This window comes from Dromaius novaehollandiae, chromosome 6, assembly GCF_036370855.1.
Source record: "Dromaius novaehollandiae isolate bDroNov1 chromosome 6, bDroNov1.hap1, whole genome shotgun sequence".
NCBI lineage: Eukaryota > Metazoa > Chordata > Aves > Casuariiformes > Dromaiidae > Dromaius > Dromaius novaehollandiae.
The window spans coordinates 12114975-12138273 of NC_088103.1; the positions used below are offsets into that span (position 1 = coordinate 12114975).

At 39.4% G+C, this 23299-nt stretch overlaps 1 long non-coding RNA gene across 1 annotated transcript in view; it reads right to left on the reverse strand.

Annotated features, from left to right (window-relative positions):
• LOC135328798 (uncharacterized) overlaps positions 1–20502 on the reverse strand; it is a 161743-nt gene extending 141241 nt beyond the window's left edge. Inside the window, exons 1-2 of the long non-coding RNA XR_010389836.1 lie at positions 20272–20502; positions 18513–18595 (exon numbers count right to left, since the gene is read on the reverse strand). This is a non-coding gene — a long non-coding RNA (uncharacterized LOC135328798). The remainder of the gene's footprint in view (positions 1–18512; positions 18596–20271) is intronic.
• Between the last annotated feature and the right edge of the window lie 2797 nt (positions 20503–23299).

Below are 23299 nucleotides of genomic sequence, written 5' to 3' on the forward strand. Positions count from 1 at the left end.
CCAAAGCAGATCAAGAAATTAGTAGAGAGGTTTAACAGTAAGCCAATGCATGTAAACATTAATTTCTGTTGCAGCACAGAAGAACAGTTTAGAGGTAGCAGAACTACATTTCTCAGATATTTTATTGGAAAACTAAAAATATAAAGTAGTCAAAGTGTACAAAACTCTTCAATTGTGTATTAGCTAACCACTTGACAAGCCAGAAGCAGCTGTTTTTAGCTTGCCAGTAAATGAGGACAAAAGGCAAATTTAAAAGATGTTAAACTGGAATTAAGAACTGCTTTATCATGCAAGATTTTCCTTATTACTAAATACTAGTATTAGTGTATTAGTGTTTTAGGCAAGAATAAAAACAGATAGTAAATTACTTGTTAACTCTTCCCCTATGGGTCATTTTGCCTCTTCCTTCCTTCTTGTGTCTCAGTGACCATAATCCCTAACCAGGATCTTGCTGACACCAACCCTCCCACTCATTGCCACTCAATGCAACCACTTGCAAGTCAGTGTGGTAGGATAATTTACACCACCTGATGAGCAGGTTTGGGGCATGTAAACTAGGTCTCAACCCAAATTCCTTACATATACTCAACACCAATAGCTGTTAATGAGAGATAGGGTTGGAGGGGAGAGCACAGTTAAGAGTATTTTGCAGTCTTTCAAAAGCAGGAACACTGGTCACTGAAAAAAAACAGAAAACAGTTTATAGAAAGGATTATAAAGGTAATACCACAAGCAAAAAATAATGTAATCAGGTAACTGATTCCAACACCTAGTAAGTGAAAGCATAGGGAATAAAGGGAAAAAATTCTTACTGCCCATTTTTTCATTCAACAATAAAAAGTTTTAAATGAAGAAAGATAGAAAAAAAAATATTTCAGTTCCTACAAGACACCAAAAATGAATCAAACACTGCCACATCTTCAGCTCCATCATAAAGAATTTTGGTTTTATCATTGTCCTTATTTTTTATTTCCCTTGTGAGTTTCAGATGTCCCTTGCTAAACAGAGAAAAAAGCTGAAAACAGAAAGCAGAAATACAGGTTTTCTGCTCTATGGTATGCTTCTGGTGGACTGCCCCTACTCATATCCCTGCTGTTCTTATAATGACATCTAAACACAGTAGTTTCTATATTAAAGAACTCATTTCTGCTTAAAAAAATAGAAACTTAAAATCCATCCAGAGGTTCTGCTAAGCAGTTTTTTGTCCCCCCAGTTTTATTTTACTTTGTAATGCCTATGTATAAATTCTGCAAACCTAAGTATCTTTTAAACACATTTTTGACAAGCTCTAGAAAAGTAAAGACTGTCATTTTAACACTGATGGAGTATGGTTACCTTCACCTGCTTACTCAAAAAGGACCAATAATTTAGATGGCAGGGGAAGGACAGAGCAGGGGGAGAAGCACATGTGGGAGCAGCATACTGCTGTTCATATAAAAATGTTTAATATCTTGAACAGATTGATAGTGATGCTCAAAAACTGATCTCTGAAATCTCATAAACCAATTGACATTATGATGGATATAAGAACCAGCTACACCAAGTCAAATTGAAGTCCATCAGTTCACTCAAGCACCTTGTCCCTAGCAGCAGCCAATAGCAATCACCTAGGAAAAAATAAAAACCAGGGGTAACAACCCTACAGGGACACTTCCTCCTCCCTTAAAAAAGCTCTGCCTGACTTCAAAGCCTTGTAAGCCCACAGTCCTCCTGGCGAAGAGGAAGGGCATCTGCTTCAACTGACACTGATGGATTTTTCTTCAACTAATTTGCTCAGGTTTAAGATTTTCTGGATATTTTGAGCTAAAAAGCATAATACTGTACTACTACTTTCTGGCAGTTTCCAATACACTGATTGATGAAGCAGTAAGAAATGGGAATATACTTTGTGAAGGGATAGAAAATATGAAGTCTTAATACTATTAATCCTTAAGATGTGTTTCTTCATAAACTAGAAGCCCAGTGTTTTTGAAATCTGCTTCAAGTCTCAAATATATTTGTAGTGAGTATGATGCAAGTAACTTAGTTCTCCATTAATTGTATATCCATGTTTGTCCTATATAGAAATTCACCCCATATATTCTATTTCCTGTTTCATTTACATGTATATACAAAAATGGCCAGGAACAACAATAATTTAAGTCATCTTAAAAATAACATTGAAGTACTTTTACAAGTTTTTAAATTATTTCAGTTGTTTCTCAATACCACTTACTGCTGCAATTAATACAAACTTCAGCCTTCCTAGGAGAGATCCCATTAGCATAGGTATTTGAGATACAAGAACATTTCATCTTAGAAGAACAAGAGATGGCTAAAGAGCAAGTGATAGCCTAGACCAATTCCCTAACAGTGTTTTGGATATGCATGTTGAAAGTGGAGGTTTGGGGTGGGTTTTTTTGTTTTTTTGTTTTTTTTTTTTTTTTTTTTTAAACTCCATTCAGGCTATGTACTTCCAGGAATCTGCAAGCTATTAGCCTTGAAACTAAGAATAATTAAATCTGTTTAAATCTGGTTTTTAAGTTTAAAATAAAGTATCACCATTACAATATTTTCAGATTTGAAGCCTTGTACAGATAGTATTTTTATAGGAGTCCGGTACACAGATGAGCTTTTTCCAGGCATCTGGTCAAAGCTTACAGGAGGTGACCTTAAGACATGACCTGGGTCACAGAACCTAGTCAGTACAGTTCAAAGACCCTACTGTTGCCAATTATTACAGAAGGCCTCCCAAAAATTGGGTCACAGGGAAACATGGGGAAATACAGTGTGTTTTTAAATTAAGTCTTGACAAAAGGAAGTAACATGGCAGGTAAAAAACATTCTTGTGTAGGAAAAAACCCTCCACCATACTCCCCAGAGAAATGCCTCTGTCCATGGTAGTCTGTCTCAGAAAAGCCCAGCTAAATACTGATAATTAAGTAATCCAATAACATATGCACTTCTCTACCATGTCAAGATGTTCAAACACAGCCATTTTTGTCTACTAGTTCTGAAACATTAGAAATAATTTTCAGAACTTATTGTAATTAAAGTATTAAAAATAATCACCTGTGATTAAAGTTTTACTATAAATTCTAAATTCAGTTTTTCCATTCAGATTATTACAACTCAGTATACAGGAAAAGGGTTTTGGTAGGAACATGACTGAACCTTTCTTGAATATCTACCTCCATAAGAAACAAGTACCAAATAATATGCAAAACTGATCATCATCAAGAAACAACAGGTGGAGCAAGAGATTGTCATAGGTAACTTTTAACAATGTGTTAAAGGCACTGATGAGTGTAATTCTCAGCAAAATATTGCTATGTTCAGGTCCAAAACTTTTATTCTTTTGAATTCTGTCATACCATAGTAAACACTGTTGAAGAAAATCATGGGGACACACACTCAACAGAAGTTACAAAAGGAGATCCAAATTCCTCCCAAATCCACTGCATTTAATATTCAAATTCCTTTAATATAAAAAAACAGGTTCTTGTATAGTACAATTGCTCTATAACTTCAGAGAACGTGCTGTTCTGCTTTACATTCTCCATAATGAGAAAACTCTCTAGTTTAGCAAGTCAACATAACATTTATAAATAACATGCTAACAGTGTACATACCTCGTATCACACCCTGTATCTTTATGTGCAGCACCAGTCTTCCAGTAAAAGTCTGAGACATCCCCCCTGCGCATTTTGAATATTGTGAGGATAGCCTGCATGGCAGACATCCTCTTTTCTTAATCACAATCATTTCGCTATTAAAAGTTAAGTTATCAATAATACCACTGTTAAGAATTGCCAGAGTGGGAATAGACCTCTGTATTTCAAAACCTTCATACCTTTTTGATTCACCAGGTGCATTTATCTTTTGCCACATCTGCTCAGTTTCCTGAGAGTAACCTGCATGTGGCACAAGCTTTTAGCAATTTCAGTAAGTCAGCTTCAGTACCATAATTTATAATATTCACTTACCCAAAACTGAGAACAGTCAGAAATTGATTGTCCAAATGACTGTCCTTTCCCTCTGGCAGCAGGAAGTTTTCTGGCAGCTGCGAATTTTCAGGCTGCTTGGTTCTGTGAACACAGCTTTGCTAATTTAGCCTCTGCCATGAATTAACTTACTCTGTCCTTCCCTTTGCTCTGGTTAGTTGCAGATGTTCAGTTACTGATACCTGAAAACAATGAGGAAAACTATAACAAGTCAAAGCCCCCCCACCACACATCCACAAGAAGCACCGGCAGTTCTTCTGTGTACTTTTATTTTATCCCTTCCCCAAAGGAGGGAGGGGATAAAATAACTTTGTTTAGTAGCTAGTTCTCATGTTAACTTGTTTAAGCCTATTTTCAGGATACATAGAAAGTAGTTACACTCTTTTTATTACAGATCAAAGCACACAAGCTGTGGGCTGTTCCAGAGATTAAAGTTTACTACCACGCTCTACTAGGCTGGCAACATTTAAGATGTTAAAGAAGTTAGGGAGCACAAGATCTGTAAGTAAAAATAACTCAAACTCCAGTTATCAGTTTTTGTCATTCTAACTAGTTCCATTTAACACATATCCAGTTTTCAACAAACTTCCAGGAAATATTTTTGTTCGGTTTAAGTACAGAACCATCACTATTTAATGGCCTAATTCATACTTATCTCCCCTGGATCAGATCTGTGAATTTGCTGTATATGTGGACTTTTCACAAGAATGTTTTAGTTTATGTTTACACAGTGTCTGTAGGAATTTTAGATTTGTCAGAGAACAAGGTAAAGCCTTAGACACTTATTTCTTGATAAAAGAATTCGTTAATGAAGAGAATTTTATTGTTAACCAAATAAATGTATTTATGTACAAAATAGATTTAAAACTTGCAAAAAATAAAAGACTATCACTTCAGTACTTCAACTAGAGTTATTTCTCAGTTTTCTTTCATGACCAACAGTGTAAGAATACAGTAAGAACATAAGAAACAGTGTAAAAGTAATGCAAGTCTTAAAGTCCCCCCTCACCTCATACAAAGGCACAGGATTTACAAATACATGTTGATCCCAATGAACTGACTCAGGAAAGTAAAGGTACACTTTTGAAACTGCCGTTGCATTGCAGAGCAACACAGAAAGGAGAGAAGGTCTTTCTGAATATACTCCTTAGGGTCTGAAATTCAAACACTGAACTCTGATGCAAATGATTTTCAGTAAAGTGGGAAAACACAAGCAGAATCAAACGGAAATGTCTTTTAAGTAAGTGTTCTCAGTTCTGGTGCTCTTTTCATTTTATTTTCTTGGCAGTTTGGGCACAGAAGCGATCAGTATTGTTCAGGTTTTCAAAATTAGAATGGAGAGGCAAGAGGAAGAAAGGCAAAGTCAGTTTGTGATACAGCAAATAAATGATAGAAAAAACCCACATCACACATACCCTTGACAGATGAGGCAGCCAGATTATACCAAAAGAATTGTCTTAGTCAAACTCAAGCTGGAAGACATTGCTCAAGAGCAAGACAAATGAGCGGACCCATACTGATGTTCACTTCTGTTCAAGAAAAAAATTGAGCTATTTTAGGTTTGAATAGCACCTCTTGCCAATATTGGATGTGTACAGGCTAACTCTCTGAGGGATGGTAGAGAGTCTTTCACTCCTCTCCTGAATAAAAAGAGGCACTGTTTGGAAAAAACTTACCAAACATCTACACCCCTGAGAGCAGCTCAAAACATGGATTGACTTAGATGATTTACAGAATATCTAAACATTACCTCTTCCTCTGTTGTAGAAAGACAAAAACATTTCTATAGAACTTTTATTGGAACAGCTACAGATGTCATATCCATCTCTCTCAAGGGTCCCCTGCTGCTTTCTATTTGTTTAGTCAGAGACAGGGAAAGGGTTGCAGTGTCTGTAGCCTATTTGGCATTCACAGCTGGAATGTTTCCTCAGCAAATCTGTGATAAGATATTTTTGGCCTGTGGGACACAACTAGTCCTGATGCTACTCTTTCAGCCCCATGAGGAAGCTGAGTGCTCCCCTCCCTCTGCCCAAGGCTAGTTGCTACAACCACTGCAGGACACTGGGAGCCTCTTTCCCTGGGTGACTACAGCAGCAGAGGAGCCTGGGCACATCTGCCCCCTCAAACATTTTCCCAGGACTGCCCCTGCCCCTTCACCCTTCCCAAGCTCTGGTCCAACTCAGCAATGTGACATTGAATGAAGGAGGGCTCCTCTAACATTCAGGGAAGCAGAGACACTGGCTAAAGTAACAGATAACTAAAGCAGATAGGGGAGCAGGCAGCTCTAACTCTGTATTGGTCATGTAACATAAGGCCTTCATCTGTTAAAGGCTTTTATAAGTTATCCTCTTTAAGTTTGAAATAGGTGGACTGAGTTTGGCTGCCAACTATTTGCCAGAGGACAAGGGATCCAATATTAAACAAGCTATCAAACAAGCTGACAGAATAATCTATGAAAAAACAGAAGCATCAAGTTTCTGAAGTAGTTTAATATACACAGCTTTATCTGTTGTAGAAGCAATTTCCTGTGAACTGATGAAATGAAGTCCTTGCCCCATCCACCTAAAGAATGCAGGAAGTAAGGTACTTTATAACCTCAAGCAGGCACACTTCTTATAATCCACAGGTGAACTCAGTCTTATCCAACACACTCACCAAATTCTTAAACAAAAGCAACCTCTATAACACTGATAGATGGGTTACAATGGAGGGAGGGGAAAAAGCTGTTTTCAGCAGTTACTACTGGCATGCTCATTTCAGCAATGTTTAAGCTGGTGGTGTCATGGTTCTAATGATAGTTTACCAAGAAGGTTAGCAGATTTTCTGTGGTAAAGATGAAAGCCTGCAGATCTGAAGAAAACTTTACTACTCCACATAGCTTATTTATTCTCTTATTCAGATCTGTTCTTTGACAGCCTGCCATCAGCCCTAAGGTTATTTGTAATTTTCTTCCTTTTTTGTGTATAGTAATTTTGCATCTAAATTCTTCTCTTCACAGGGAAAATACCACTTCTGGGCACACTGCAGATTCTTCCCCTACCCTGGAATTGTATCTTTGTGCACTGACAGTTGAAGGCTGGCTCTTGCCAAATGGCAGTTCAGCAGTCCACACATTGTGCACTTCGCATGTTCCAACTCACAGGGGCTTAAATATTTGATCATGGTTTTCCATTAATGTAGAATTCAGATTGCAAAAGCTGCCTGAGGGAAACGGACACCCACAACTATTTCATGTTTTGGGGGCACTTAAATCCCTCTGGCAGCTTTGAAAGCCTTGGCCTTTGTAGTCACTGTTTCTCTGTATTTACCAAAAACAAGGGATGAGATCTAGCTCCAAGTAAAAGTCAGTGGAAATTTTGCTACTGATTTCAGCAGCATCAAGATCTCACTCAAGAAACTGAACAGATGAGTTTAATGAAACACTAGCTGACTTTGACCACAGGTTTCTAACTGTGGTGCACCTATTTCTACAGATACACAAAACAGTCAAAGCAGTATGCCTCTGCCAGGAAATGGTTGTTTGAACTCTGCTGACTGAGATGCTGCGCTTGTGGTTTTGAATGCTTGTGCTAGATGCCAGGCTTGAGCCCATCCTTGTTCTACTTTCCAGAACAGGCATATGAACTGAGCATCTTACATGGACAGAGACACTTTCCACATACATGGAAACATACTTAATAGACTGCCCAGTCTGTTAGTGTTTTCTGTTGCTTAGCTCCAGATTACTTTGTTTTTAGTTTTGCTTGTTCTGAAGTCTCTCCTGATGTTTCCCTCTCCCTTTAGCAATCTATGGCACATATACAGTGTCCTGGATCCTACTCCAGAGCTGGGTGCCTTTTTCCATAAGCACCAAACAGCACTGAAAGTTGCAACATATATATCCTGATGCATATTCATTTAAGAAGCATGAAAATATAGCCAACAAATAAATCCATATGCTTTACAAAGCCTTAGAATTATATACATTATGCTTGTGATAAACGCTGACCTGAAAAAACCCTATTTGGCTGCTAAATGCTTAGAACACAGATCTACACTACAGCTAGACACAGTTACCCTGGCACCACTGCATAAGCACCCTTAATGAGAGGGAGTGATTGTGACAGCTGGTCACTGGCAGGAGATACTCTTACTGAGTATCAGGCAGCCTATACTTTTGGTCTTTAGTCCTAAATTGGCAGATACATTCTGGTCTAAAGCCTTGGTTAGAAGAGATGGTCACCTATACCATGACTCCCTATTATGCCCCACCTCCATGACAATACAGCCTGGTCAGGCTCAGATGAGCAGGGTGGGTACAAGTGTTATTTTACAAAAAAAACAACCTTAAATATAGGAGGGGTTTTGTGGCACAATTCAACCCTCCATATTTAGGCCAACTTCTGGCCACCATGATCAGACAAGGTTTCACACACCACTTGTTGCTTTTCTAAATAGACACTAATGATTCAGAGTTTTCCTCCAGAGAGCACTGGTAATTCACTGATATCAAGTGGAAGTGATAGCTCTTCATGGGGAAAGCATATTTATTAGCTTGGTAGTAACCAGTAGAAAAATCCAGTGAGCTAAGAGACAAAACCATGAACTGAAGTTTAGAATAAGAAAACAATTCTCAACTTGATTTTCCTGCTTTTAAGGACATGCCACAAATTGCAAATATTATGTGCTTTAAAATCTGACAGTTTATTATGTATTTATTAATAAAAATACTAAGCTATAAATATGTTTTTGAACCTAAAGTAACATGCCAAGAGTTTCTGAACTGATGAGAAAAGGCTAAACCAGTTTAAAGAAAATAAGCACGCCCTTAAGACAGTCCATCTGAAGCTTTCCATTAAAACACCTGGGAGTGCTCAGTACCAGACAACTTCCAGCATGAATTAGCAGCTATGCTTTCACTGTGCATCTCAAACCCATAAACTCCATACAAAAGTAGGCATTAAGACAGCAGGTAAAAAACAGCATTAAGAAATCCTTCAGATGCAAGTTTCTGCTTTATGATAAATCAGAGATTTTAAACTGAATTTGATGCACAGGAAAAAAATAATTGGGTATAACAATAAATGGGAAGTAGTACAGTCCTCTGCTCCTCTTGCACTTTCTCCCTTCTGTGCAAGAAACAAGCATGAGAAGAGAGGGCTTTCAAAGTCAATGCATCAACCATCTGGAGATCAAAAACCCCAGGAACAGCCTTCAGGTCAATTCTTCAGTAGCATCTTGTGCTGCTTATAAAACAGAGGCAATCATCTCCTATGGCAAAAGTCAGAGCCAAACAAGTACCAAAACCAAAGCTGACTGGGTCTGAGATAAAGGCAGATGCAAGTTTATCATGGATTGCATCACTGACATTCTTTGAACACAGAAATACCCCATCTTAAAGTACACAGTCAGAGTTTAGGAGGGGTAAGACTGTCATTACTTCATTTCCACAAGTAGATAAGATAGGGTGTTTTTTTCCCCCCACCCAGTTTCCTGTTCTTGAAAGTGCTCATCCTTATCTTGGCATTAGCTTAATAAATTTATAGTCTGTCATGTTAAACCTATTCCCACTGTTGCTTTCTTTAATCTTGCGTATCCAGATTAGCCATACATAATTGCACCAGGTTATTTTACAGCTTTCAATATTAGTTTATAGTACCTGCCTGACATTTAACAAAGTCAGCTTCAATTTAAAATGTATGAAGATGTCAATATTCATCCAAAATTTGTTTAGCCTTTAATTTAAAGAATGGGTTGAGTAAAGTACAAATATGTTTTAAGTCATTATCTGGGACAATTCCAGTTCACTGCTTTTACTCTTCTGAACTGCCTAACACTCTTAAAGGCATTTTATAGCAATGGGAAATTTTTACAGACACTAATACACTTAAATATTTATTCAGGTCATACATCATTCTGCCACTCACAGAACAGTAAGTAGTAAAAAACCCTACTTAAATTATTCATTACATGTAAAAAGGGGTAGGGAGCTCATGAAACATATCACTTTGTGCTAGTCTCCACTGTCAGGAGTTATCAAGCTACTCTCAGTTAAGTAGGTTTTTCAGTAACAGGTTGTTGTATATCAGATCTTTAGTTTACACATCTCATTCCTGAGCACACACCATCATCTTGAATGAAAGCCCTAGTTTCAATAAGCAATATTCCAGATGTCCTTAAATTCAGAACTTGGATTGTTTTATGCTATTTTCTTCTCTATCTTGGGGCTACAAAGAAGCTTTACCAAAAAATTAAGACACTTCATATGGTGGGGCCCAGATCACCAGAGCACTTTCTTCTGGTCCCCCCAATCTCCAGCACTACCCCTAGGGGTATCATACTCTAAAAACATGGGAAAGGACAGTTAATACAGCTCATTATTTTGTTATGCAGCTGCTCCATTAGAGCAATGCTTTCATCCTTTGTACTGAGAAATGACACAAAAATAGTCTTACTCTTACCCTCTAGCAGCTGAAATTAGGAGACAGGAGCCTCTCAGAAGGATTAGCAGGAATAGCGTAGGAAAAAAATGACTAGGTAACACCTCCTACAAAGCATTGAAACGTGACTAACCTGCAGTTTAATGAAGAAACTAAGTCCCACTAAAGTTCTCACCTCAAAATCTTAAGTTTTTCTATTGCAACAGTGGAATGAAACAGATTTCCTCTGCAGGTTGCATTATAGCAGGGCATAGTATTCACATAGCAATTGACAGAAAAGTGAAAGAGGTGGTTTGAACATAAACACAATGCTAAAGCACTAGAACAATAATACCCAAACAAGTTTGTCTCATGTTTTTAAATGCCACCATAATTATGACAAAAAGCTTGATTAAAAATCTTTACCTATCAGTTACAAAGGACACATCCAATTACCCTGAAAAAAGAAATTGTTGCATAGAATAATGTTCTTCAGCACTTAAAAAAGTTAAACCTATAGTTTAAGCAAGTGCAAGCTATTTGTCTTTGTAGAACTACAACTACTTTTTCCTAAAATCTCTGTAGAGATAAAAAGGTCAAATTTCCATCATATTTTTCTGCATTAGCTTCCCAGCTTTCCCTTTAAAAAAGCCTGATAATAAGTTATGGTACTTATGGCTTTTAGAAAGATAAAATGGAAAGTAAGTTATACTACATCATTTGCCTTTTTTTGATCATCAGTTTGGAAAGACAGTAACACATCCCCAGCATAAGATCAACTTTTATGAAGTCCCACCCTGTGGAAGTATTTGTTGGTCTGGAATAGCACTGTGCACAGCATTCTAGAAGAGCTAACTTATCTCCTTGCTTGCTTTTAAAAATGTATCCAGCCAAAGGTTCTCATACTGGGAACTGCAGAGCTTTCTACTAACAATGAAGAAGAAAGAAATGCAAATATTAGACTGGTCACCAATTGGGATGGGGGAGGAAGAGGGTAGCTAGAAACACTGCTGAATGCAGCAAGGCTGGCCAACGCCACTGCCTCTGACTACATTCTTACTTTTACTCTTCCCACTCTTGGAAGATAATTAAGCTCCATGAATAGTCCCACTGAAGCCAGAAAAGGCTTGATAAGATCCTAACAAACAAAAACAAAGGATTTGAATCTAACCCAATTGCTCCATTAATTATTTTCAAAATTTTGGTAGGTGCTTTTCTGGTTACTTTTCTTAGGTTGGTTAAAGAAATGACAAATTAATTATTTACAGAACTGCTCCTACATAGCAAGCATTGTGTTTGATTTTACCTGACAAAACGCAGCACCTGGCCTGAAGGAACAATTTGTTTCATCACAAGCATGAGAGAATACACTAATTAAGATACTAGGCAAGTCCATTTTAAGAATACTTCTGAAGACTGTATTAGATTGTAATTTAAGGTAAGGATGGAATGCTTGCTGCCTTTGAATACCAATGTTCCATAATGCTTTTCTAGTACATGCAAAAGCACTATTAACTCCAGGAGTATCACTAAAATTTTCTGATAAAATTATTTCCTGGGGGGTTTTAAATGACATCCAACATGAGACATTACAAAAAGAGACCTATTTTAATGTGTTATCACATACGTTACACTTGTTTCAGACAAAGAAGTTTTTTGGACCTCAAAGTGAAACACTCATTCACAACTTGAAAAACAGATATCCACAAAAAATTTCTTTGTAAGTTATGATACACCACACTGGACTGATACCATCATAGACAAAACAGTCACATCTTGGGAAATTTTCACTTTTTTTAAAAAGCCAATTAACACCAACATCTAATCATTAATTCAGGTATCAAACTATTAAAAAACACACTTGTAAAAACCTTTCCTCCCCTTTTCCACGGCTCAGCTTCATCAAACACCTTTCCCCTCACCCAGGCTCAACTCACCTCGTTCTCACCACGGGTCTCTCTCCGTCCCCCCAGCCCTTCGGCGAGACGACGGGCAGCACAAGGGGCTGTCGCCAGTGCGCAACAGCTTCCTCCCCGCCGCTCCTCCCTGCGGGACGACGGGTGCCCTCTGCACCTTGCGGGCATCACCCAGCGGGAGCCAACCACAGGATCCCCAGAGAAGCTCAGCCCCACAGATCCACCGCCACCGCCACCTCGCTCGCAACACACCGCCCGAACCCGTGGCGGCCGCACTTTTTTAAAATCTGCCTGCGCCACGTGACGCTGGGCGGTGCTGCGCCGCGCCGCGTGCCAAGTGCCGTCACCGCCGCGCGCAGGACCGTTACTGCTGGGCGGGGCCGTGCCAGGTGCTGTCACCGGCGCGCACAGGACCGTTACTGCTGGGCGGGGCGGGGCCGTGCCACGTGCCGTCACCGCCGCGCGCAGGACCGTTACTGCTGGGCGGGGCCGTGCCACGTGCCGTGCCACGTGCCGTCACCGCCGCGCGCAGGACCGTTACTGCTGGGCGGGGCGGGGCCGTGCCACGTGCCGTCACCGCCGCGCGCAGGACCGTTACTGCTGAGCGGGGCCGGCGCAGCGGCTAGCCGTACCTGGCGGGCCCCGCGGGGCAGCGCTGCAGCCCTGCTACTGCCACGCGGGGGAGTTGCGCTCCTGCCTGGGCGCGCCTGTGAAAACACAGCAAACCCCGTAACTCACGCCCAATGTGCTCCACAGAGTTCATTTGCCCGCTGCAGTATGTTAGGGCAGGATGCCTCCTCTCAGTTGAGAACAAGTAAACTGCGAAGCTGTTCAGAGCTTGACCAAAACAAGGCACTGAGAAAACACGGGCACTGTAGTACTCCTGGCTAGGAGGTGATTATTGCTTTCCTTCCTTTGGTCATATTCTCACACAGCAATTGTGGTGCATACCTTCATTCTTCTAATGGTGAAAGATACATGAAAATCAAAATGGAGCTTGAGTAATTTTCCCCAGTGTTGGAATTCCAGCAGGAGCAGAACCGAGTAATGCTGCAAGGCACGCAGCCTCCTCCACCAGCTGGGGGGCTGTGAAGTGCCAGGCAACGCTCACCAAAATCCCTCCCATCCACCCGAGCAGCTACCTCTTCTTTGTCACTGCCAGTCAAGTCACATCCCAGACAGCCCTGCTCAGGGAGGATACTGACCACATCTTTTGCCCCTCCAAAGTATTTATACATAACTCTGTCACACTAATACTGTTCACAGCGCCATGGGATAGCTCGGGCAGGCCAGGGCCTCAGGAGGGCTCTTGTTCCACCTCCTGCTGGGACCAGGGTCTGCTGCAGGGTCAACCAGATTGCTCAGGGCATACAAAACTCTTACTGCTTTCCACAAATTGGTATTGCGTTAAAACATGTTAGTAACCTGGTTTGCATTTTGTAACTTTCTGAATGTCTGTTTCATTAAGGAATAACAAGAAATCAGGCAACAATAAATGAACAGCAAGATCAGATAATTATGTTTCTACAGCATATTGCAGAGTGAACAGTTTGGGTAATTTTACTAAGTGCAACATTGTTGCTGCCATTTCTTGAACAGTAACTGGTAAAACCATTGCTTAACTCTCATTTTTGTCTTCAATCCTTTTTTTTAAAGAGTTCAAAACATGGAGATTTCACATAAATGTACACGCAGCACTTTTCCCTCTCTGGTTTTATTAAGCTAGAGTCACATATCTTATACATTATTGAGCAGTGTGTGCTAATAGAATTTTTCCTAAAATCACATTTGTCATTTCTTTCAGGATTCTTTTTAATAATTCTCAAACTAGCACTAATATGTCTTCTCGCTACACAGTTCTGCCACTTTAAATGAGATTTTATTTTATTTTTGGGATCAGTCTTCAGAAGACAAAATCTCATACAAACTTTCACAGCCAAATGATATGGAACTAATTTCATTTCTCATTACAGGCTTTTAAGATGTAGGCACTTACTCCGCAGTTCATACTGAACTTTTTCCCTCCAAAGAAATCAGATTTTAATAGCATTATTAGTCATACCTCTTTGTCACATCATTTCATAATTTCTCTGGGTTCCAAAGAGGCTTCTCCCTTTGAGAAACAAGTGAGGTTTACTTATGACATTAGACATTTCAAATAATGCTAAGTTCACTCCAGAAAAAGCAAAATGGAAACTTAAAGATGGCAAAACACAGGCTGCGCACTCAGAAGAAAACATCTAATTCGGTTAAGGAGTCATTTCAAGTGACTTCTAATTTTATCTTTCTTTGCCTTCAACAAATGTAGCATTAGCCCACCTAATGATGTACAAGTACTTCATAGGAACATAGATCAAGTGACAGTCTGTTTTAACATCTGCTCTTTAATAGGTCTCATAGAGATGCACTCAGTGATTCTAGTTTGCAGGATTCCCAAAACTTTCTATTGTAGCTCCCTAGTGTTTATATAGTAGTGCTTTGGCTTTGTGTGTGTAGGTGCAGTGTAGTCATTAATTACTATTCCAAAACTGAAATCAGCACAGAAGAATTTCCTAATACAAGGGGCCAAGATGGCCAGGTAGTGCAAACTCGCAAGGCCTAAGAATTGGCCGTGGCTTCTTTACCATTCATAGTGTCAGAGTCCGAGAGAGCCAGGAGTGCTGTGATTTTCCTAATGCTTATACTAATGAAGGAAACAGGAGGTTCCGCTAGGGGTGACATTAATCTTATTCATCTTTCCCCTCTGACAGCATGCTATGATACTACACTACTTCAGAGGAGCTTTAGAAGGTACAACATACCATGTGGTTAAGAGACTGGCAGGAATCAATTGCTAGACACGTGCATAAAGCCTTGTTTGTCTGTGAGACGAGGGTCAAACAAAGATCATTGTAGCAAAAAGCACGCACAAAGAGATAAAGGCTGAAGCTTAATTTCCCTGGATGAATGGCTTTCCTCAAGAGCATCCTTGAAGGGGAGAGATGTTTATACACTCAGTTGACAACCTTGTTATCAATAGCAGCTTATGATGTAACCCTTTATAAAGTAACAGTGATCTTTCAAAATAAAAGTAATCTTTCAAAGATGCAAAGGGTGAGGATGTCCATCCCTCTGCATCTTTGAAAATTCCCCTCTGTGATTTCCTGTCTCTGGTGTGTTTGTTAATGGAGTGTGGGCTTTTTTTCACTGAAAGAAATACAGGTCATCAAAAGGTGTTAGACAATACAATAAACGGGCGAGTCCCTAAGACAAGACAAGATGTGCAAACACAACTCCTCAAGGTTTGGGTCTGTATTAATCATAGTCATAGTAGTCCATAACAAAAGAGAGCACTGAAGTGAATGGAAGCGTAATACCAGAAATAGTGACCCAGGAAGTCACCTTTAAAGTAAAATGGATAAAGTTGATTCTTTTATGGTTTTTAAATATGGAAATCTGTTTTACAATGTTAGGGCTTTTTGTCTGTTTTTTGAATTTTTTCAAGTGGTTTGTAGTCCTGAAAGGGATTTGCCACGCAACTGCAGAAAATACCAACCACAGACTAATGCTTTCAATGACTGCCAAACCTTCATGGAGCTGCTCTTTTATTATCTACAAAACGCTGTCAGCTATGTTCAAAGCAGCTAATAAGGGCACAAGGCTGTCCACCTTCATATGCTTACTTTCTCCTAATGCCTTCTAGTATAAAACTACCAGCCCAAAATTAAGGCAGAAGGAGAAGAGAATTCATCATTAGCATTGCTAGTGGTGTGAACCCATTCTGTTTCATTTTACAAGCATATTGTGAAGGCTCAGACCATCTGGTTTTCAGTATCCTTTCTTTACACACTTTTTTATTTGTCTGTACAGTCCTCTTTTTAAGCGATACACTCTGTAGGCTAAGCCCTGTGTGCTCACAGGAGTGACATATTCAGCACTGCCTGGTACATTCACAATTCATAGACTGACAAGAGTTTGGGGTGCTTCATGTCTGTTTCTAGAGTGGGTGCTTCACAAGTTGTGCTTAAAGTTGTTCACAAAACAGTCTAGTGTATTCACATAATTAAGCCTGATGTCACTTCTAGGTGGTTTCCAAGTCAAAAAGATTGGTTTTATAGCAGGCACTCATGCGATGTTCTCAACCTCATTCTCCCTAATTCAGGATCTATGTTTGTACCTGTCAAGAAACTCATTGCTTGCTTTTAACCTAAATGCATTTTTCTTCTTCACCATTTTCCAAGCCTATAAATCTGTTCATTACCTTAAACAATTTATTCCCTTCCTTGAGTACTGCAGTGTTTAGCAGCTCTCAGTGTTAAAATGAGATCTGAAACCAGGTATAACAGTTATTAAGCAAATCCTTCTCAAATCTTCAGGATAATTGCAACCAAAACATAGACACTCCCTCTTCATCTATGATACATCACCCCACACTTTAATCATCTTTATTATTTTCAGAGACAATACTCTATTTTACCTAACCAACTATACACCTCCACAGCTGAAAACAGGCTCTGGTGCTAAGCACCTCAGTTCCCAAGGAATTCGTATTTTCTCTTTAATTTCCTCTTGAAAGAAAAGAAAAAACCTTCACCTAGCCTTACTCACATATTGCCTTATTGGCAACATCACTGCTCTTCTGCCATAAACATAAATTATCTAAGAAAAGAGTATTTCTCTCCCTGAGAAAAGTTGCAACACACTAGTTGTATTTTGCCGTAATGGCTGTAGCCTGTGACTCTCCATTTCTTTGATAGCACAGATGGTCTTCCAGATTCCACACACCTCTCATCACTGCCAATTAGGAATAGTCTTCTTTGAGTTTTGATGTATGCTGATGCAACTAACAGAATTAGGCATGTTAACAGGATCTGTGTTGCATGTATTCTGTAATGTAAAATTATGTATGTAAAATTATTTGCTGAATTCTCTGTTCAGTTTTTTTTTTAATATATTACTTTCATCATTTCTCTATATATTATTACTTGATTTTGAAAAAAAAAGAAGATAAAAGAACCTCCTGACCAGATTTCCACCATCCTTTATGCCTAGTATAATAAACAGAAGTTACCTGGGCCACGTAAGGGCAAAATTCTGAACCATTAAATTGTAATGGATCTGTGATGATTTTCATCAGCTGAGAGTTTTAACCTTGGTGATGCTGGTGATACAAACTTCAGGGACTATGACGTTTCCCAGTCAGAACCTCAACATAACCTGACTTTCCTGCTTGCCATAAACAGCGTTACAGTTTCCTCCTCCCTCCTGCCCCTATAAAATAGGTTGCTCCCAACTCAGCCACTGCCTCCAACAGTAACTTTGTAGTGACTTCCCTGTCTCAGTCAGGAGAGGCACCTTCCTTACACAGGTCACATGTGCAGATGTGGATTCAGCAAAAGAGTACTGGATGAGATATACGCGATGTAGGAGTCGCCCAAAATAACATACGTGAAATGTGGGTCTTAACCCTGCAAAGGCGTGCAGAACCACACACATGGTGGCAAAGGAGAGTCAGACAGGCCCTTACCACGGGGGCCCTGAGCAGCAACTGAGCAAGCGGAAAGCAATATTTAAGCATTCACCTGCTAGTGCGTGTGTTGAGTTGATTGATACAAGGCTTGGATTGCCAGTGGTAGTGTGAAAGCAATTTCATATAAATTGGGACATACACACAAAAATCTTATCGCTGCCTGAGGATATATTTCCATTAGTACATTCACTGTTTTCTTAAATCAGCTTTGTATTTATGGGGTGGCTGAAAAAGAATCTGATACATAATTTATTAGCATTGATTTTAAACAGGTCATTCAATTCATAACCATGAATTACCTAAGAAAATAGAGTATTTATCTTATTTTTTCTCTCTAAAGAAAATTAAGTATTTAATTATTAATGGGATTTTACTGTTGAATTCAGTAAACAGGTCCTTAAAAATAACAAAGGGGAGAGAGATAACTAGCCGCTGTACAGTTATATAATGTCATAAATAATTCCAGTGTTTACTGCATTTCTTAATTGAAGAAAATGCTGGTGCTGATTTTAAAAAAGTTGCATTTAATCAAAGGGAAAAAAAATAACCCTCTGTTCTAGTGTTTTCTGAATTTACATTTGAAAAGACTCATTTTCACTGAAGGCCTTTATTTTCTGTCTAGACCCGTTCAGCTCTGCTGAGCACTCATTATGATAACAAGCTGCAGACAAGGACAGAGATCAATTACTCAGTGATATTCACTTACCAGTATTGATTAGGCCATACGTTGTTTGACTTCCATTTTGATCCCATGTGTCAATGAGGAAATGGTTATGCCCCTCCTGTAGGCTGGAGAATGACAGAACTCATGAAAATGAAATGGATTTGAGGTTTATAAAACTCTTATTTAACTTGAATGGAATATGACTAATCAAATTCACTAAACAGCAAAACAACTTAAAACAGCACAGGCTATGTATCTTTGCTGTGACCATGCAACCCTGTGGTAAGATGGTTCTGGCCATTATAATACAAGGTAATGAACAGATCAACAGCATTCAGGAACACAACTCTGCCAAAGTACCAGCTTTCAAGCGTCTCTTAGATCATACTTTTTCCAATCTTTCCTACAAATTCATGTGTCCCAATTTTCAATTTTCTAGTTTTGGTTACCTCCTTCCTGTTATATTGGATACCTTCTGATGGTAGGTCTGTTACGCTTAACCAAGTGTATACATAGGTAGTCTGCTAATACATTCTTCTGATGATTCTGTTGTTTTATCAGTCTTTAAAACCTCAGCTTTTTAATACTGCAATGTCTTTTAGCCCATTAAAAACCTCAAAATAACTATTAATTTTTATGGGTTATCAGTTACAATCCATTTATATCCAGCCAAAGTTTAACAGTTCATAAAATTGTGTGTTGTGTGATATGTGACCGATGAGATGTTGTAACTTATTAAGCAAAAATTATTTCCCTTAGTCTGCTCTTCTGAAATTATTCTTACAGCTGAGAAAGTCTTATGGTCAGGCTAAAGCCTAACTGCCTATGTCTGCACTCCTGATTGTTTTTATTGCTCTGGCTACCAAAGTGATCAACAAGAAGATGTAGCCTGCCAGAAAGAGGAGAGTTCGTGGCCCTGGCATTCCTGCTAACTTCCCAAGCCAAGGTAACTAGGAGTGCACATAGGGGCCAGAGACTCTTTGAAGTCCCCACGGTGACTGCCTGCTGGGGCCCACATCTTCCCAGTGCTGCTTCCTTCCCCTGCCCCCTTTCAGGAGGAACGCATTCCTACCAGGGGCCGGCACTGCAACCTTGCTGTCACTGAGACAACCCTCTGCATGTTTTTGCAGCCTTGCAGGAGGCAGAGCGCGTGGCTGTTCTCTGAGCGCCTCTCTTTTTTTCCTCCTCATCTTCCACCTGCATTTCCTCCCTCCTCATTTTTATCCTTTGCCATAGCAGGGAGGACATAACTTCATGTTCAGCTTTAAAACTCTAATGATGCCCCCAACCAGAGCAAAAAACCCCACATTTCTGTAAACAAAATACATTAAGAGTACAGTTTATTCTTCACAGCTGTTTCACTGTAATAAATATCTGCTGAGTCGAGCAACAGAGGCACTGAGGAATGCCAGTAGAAAGATGCACTTGTCATTTGACCACATAGCCATTAGGAACTGGCAGGATCATTTTAACAAAGCTAATTCCTCTGGAAAGAAGGGAGATGTGCCAGTTTAACAACAATAGGTGTGCAGGAGGGAAATGACAATTAAATTCCAAAGACACACCAGAATATAGAGAAAAATCAGGGATTGCTCTAATTAGGGAGTTTCTAATTTGGTGCTTGAGATTTTCTAATTTGGGTTGCATGGATTTCTTTGAAGGAGCTAGGGTTAATCTGATTTCTTGGCTAGGATGGCACTGAGACTGAAGAAGATGCACACATAGGCATGCAGTCCTAGGGAGCCGTGGGTGTTTCTGGTTTTGATCCAGCAATGGAAAACATCTCAAGACATTTACCAACCTATTTAACGTTGGCCAACAAAACACAGTGTGTTGGCTGGTGCTTTGATTTCTTCTCTGGTCCATTTCATATTTTTGGCCTGTCTGTGTCTTCACAGAAATCTGACTTTAAAAATAATGCGGATTTTTGGTAGTATGGCCAAAGATTCACACAGACATCTTTCTTCTGGAGAATTTCTTTTGAAATAACCCCAAAACGATTCTAGAGCCATTAGGTAAAGAAACTTCTCCTTGCTGTCTCTGCCAATTAAAAGAAAAAGACAAAGAACAGATGCTTCAGTAAATTTGCATTAGTAATAAAATATCTAAATTACTTTTCTTTCTATTAATATCTTGCTATCTAACACACTGTGTCATTGCTTCTGAAAGCTACTGCATTGCAAGTATTCCAAACATATTCATAACTAAAAAAGACAAAAAGAGAACAAAGCTAGTAAATCCATTTAATTTGCTTTGTTTCCCACCCAGTTTCATCAATCAATACTACATACTTCCTGCAATTCTATTGTTCTCATACAGACCTTTTAGTCATAGCTTTGGGGTTATATTTTTAAAAAATTAGTAGCCTGCCTATGTTATTTTTCTAACTTATCAATAATTCTCTCTTGTTCACACAGAGAGAGTAAAAAGTAAAAAATACAGTAAGTTTGTAACTGAACTTGGGAAATAATAGCCTGTAGATTAGAGCAACGTTTTAATTTGCAGTGATTACACTCTCATAATTCTAAACAAGTAATTTGCAGGTTGATCACACCTCCTGCTAGCCTGGACAACATGTACCACAGATATTCTGGCACACGATATCTTAATCACTCTTTTTTTCCCCCCTCAGAGCAAAAAGAAATCACTGCGTAATCAACAGCAGCAGCGAACTCCACACTTCCTGAGGCCATGCAGCCATGGCCTCGGTCCATCTTTGGGAAACCACCCCGAGAAGCACCCATGCCTCTCCGCCTGCGGGAGCATCTCTTCTCCCCCTCTTTTCCTGTCTGCCCCCTCATCTCACCTCCAGGGAGACAGAATATAGCTATTTTCTGACTTTATAAAAACTGTCCCTAGTCTGGTTCCTAGCACCCAGGCTAACTTTCTTTCAGAGGAGGGCCACGAACTCTTCGGAGCCTCAAGAGACCATATGCCCCACACCGCAACTCAGTGAAGATATTGATTTAAGCAGCAAGCTCAGGATAATCCCAAGGAGAGATAAACCTGCTCCTTACGTTCCTTTCTCTTTTACACAGTAAATTTTCATTTAGGTACCACCATCTTGATTAGGAGTGAAATGCGTTTTAACATGTCCATTTATTATTTTCTGTAATTTCATTTTTTACATAATTTTAGAGCAGAGCTGTTCTTTTGGCAGCTAAATACAAAGATGCATATAGGTATTTTCATATAACATTTGGGTAGATTTATTAATGGTGTTATAGAATAGGCTGCATCATAGCATAAGTAGCCCTAAAAATATATCTTATAAAACAGAACAGTACAGAAGTTGTATTAAGTGTTACAATGTCTCATGGGAACACTTGAAAAAGAAGTACAATATTACAATATGCAGGCTTGGTATTCACAGCCTGTTCATTACAGATTTCTAGAAACTGCATGCCCGCCCCCCCCCCCCCCCATTTAATTAAAAAGAAAGCTGAAAGAGTAGGAGGAACAAAAATGTTCTCAACTTCAATGACACTATTGGAAAATAATTATTTCAAAACTGCTTATCTGTTAAAAAGCTGGCAAACTACCAAAATCTTGACTGCTTTAAGCAATTTTATAACTGCTCTACACAGATAAACTTAACAAAGAGAAATTAATTTCAGTCTCTTAATAAGTCTCATCTCATTACCAAAATGATGTCTGTGCTGCAACAGAGCTTTGTTCAAAAGACTGCTGGTAAAGGATTTTGTAGGCAGACATTTAAAAGATGCCTAGAAAAAGTCTACCTCAGAGCTCTGAATTTCATCTAATACTTCTCCTTTCTGAACATAATTCTTCCTAATTGCATAAAGTGAAATATTTCCCATTTCACTTGTATTTTGTCTGTTGTATTTGAGAGAAGCTACCTGATTGCCTGTAGCTGTCATTTTTTCTCAGTCTGTTGGGAACATGCACCCGGGACCAGTAACAAGAATACTGCTCCTTTGCAGGACCAATAGTGGCTCTATACAAACATCTGCCCTACAGCTTCTTCCTGCAATCCAGGGCAGCTGAAAATATGTTAATTATCTTTCAGGGTTCTTTATCCACAGGCAGACTAAGAATAAGATTTAAATTAAGATGTTCTGGAGGAGGGAAAAAAGATTTGGTCTCCTTCCTCTATACCAGCACACTGCTCTTTACTGGGTCTAGTCTTCCCACAGGACTTCTCTGTTACATCCTGAACTCCTCCAGCAAGTCTTTGAAAATGCTGGAAAGCACGGCATGACCTAGATCCAAAATTAAAACTTGACAGCAGACTCAGCAATAAGCTCTGGATGTTTTGAGCCAGTTTATGGCCACTATGCTCTGCAAGAAAGGCACAAAACAATAATAGAGAGCACAACGGCTCATAAATCCTGCCACACGAGCACTCGTGCTCCCAGCTCTCAGATGGCACTGCTTGAGCAGAGCCATTATGAATAGCCTGATTTTTTCTTCTTCCATTCTTATTGGTGCTCTAGTGGCGGCACATCAACCAAAGTATAAAAAAAGGAGTGGATGGTATATCCTAATGAAAATCCTGAAGTGGATTTCAGCTTTGCTAACACATAACTTCGTTATATGGCATCTCATCTTTGGGAGCCACAATGCCATTTTCTGCTATTAGCGGTCAAAACTCCCCAGTTCAACAACCTGCAGAGAGCAGATGTATTGGCACCGAAAGCATTTCTTCCTAGGACTCTCCTCACACATTTGTTGGTGTACTTGACGATGTGAATCAGTATCTCTTCAGGAGGAACAAACTGTGAATAGTAAGAAAACAGTCCATTTTTTTCAATCCAGCACATCTTTGCAACCAGAAATCTATTTCCGTATTTTCTCTCAGTTTCAGA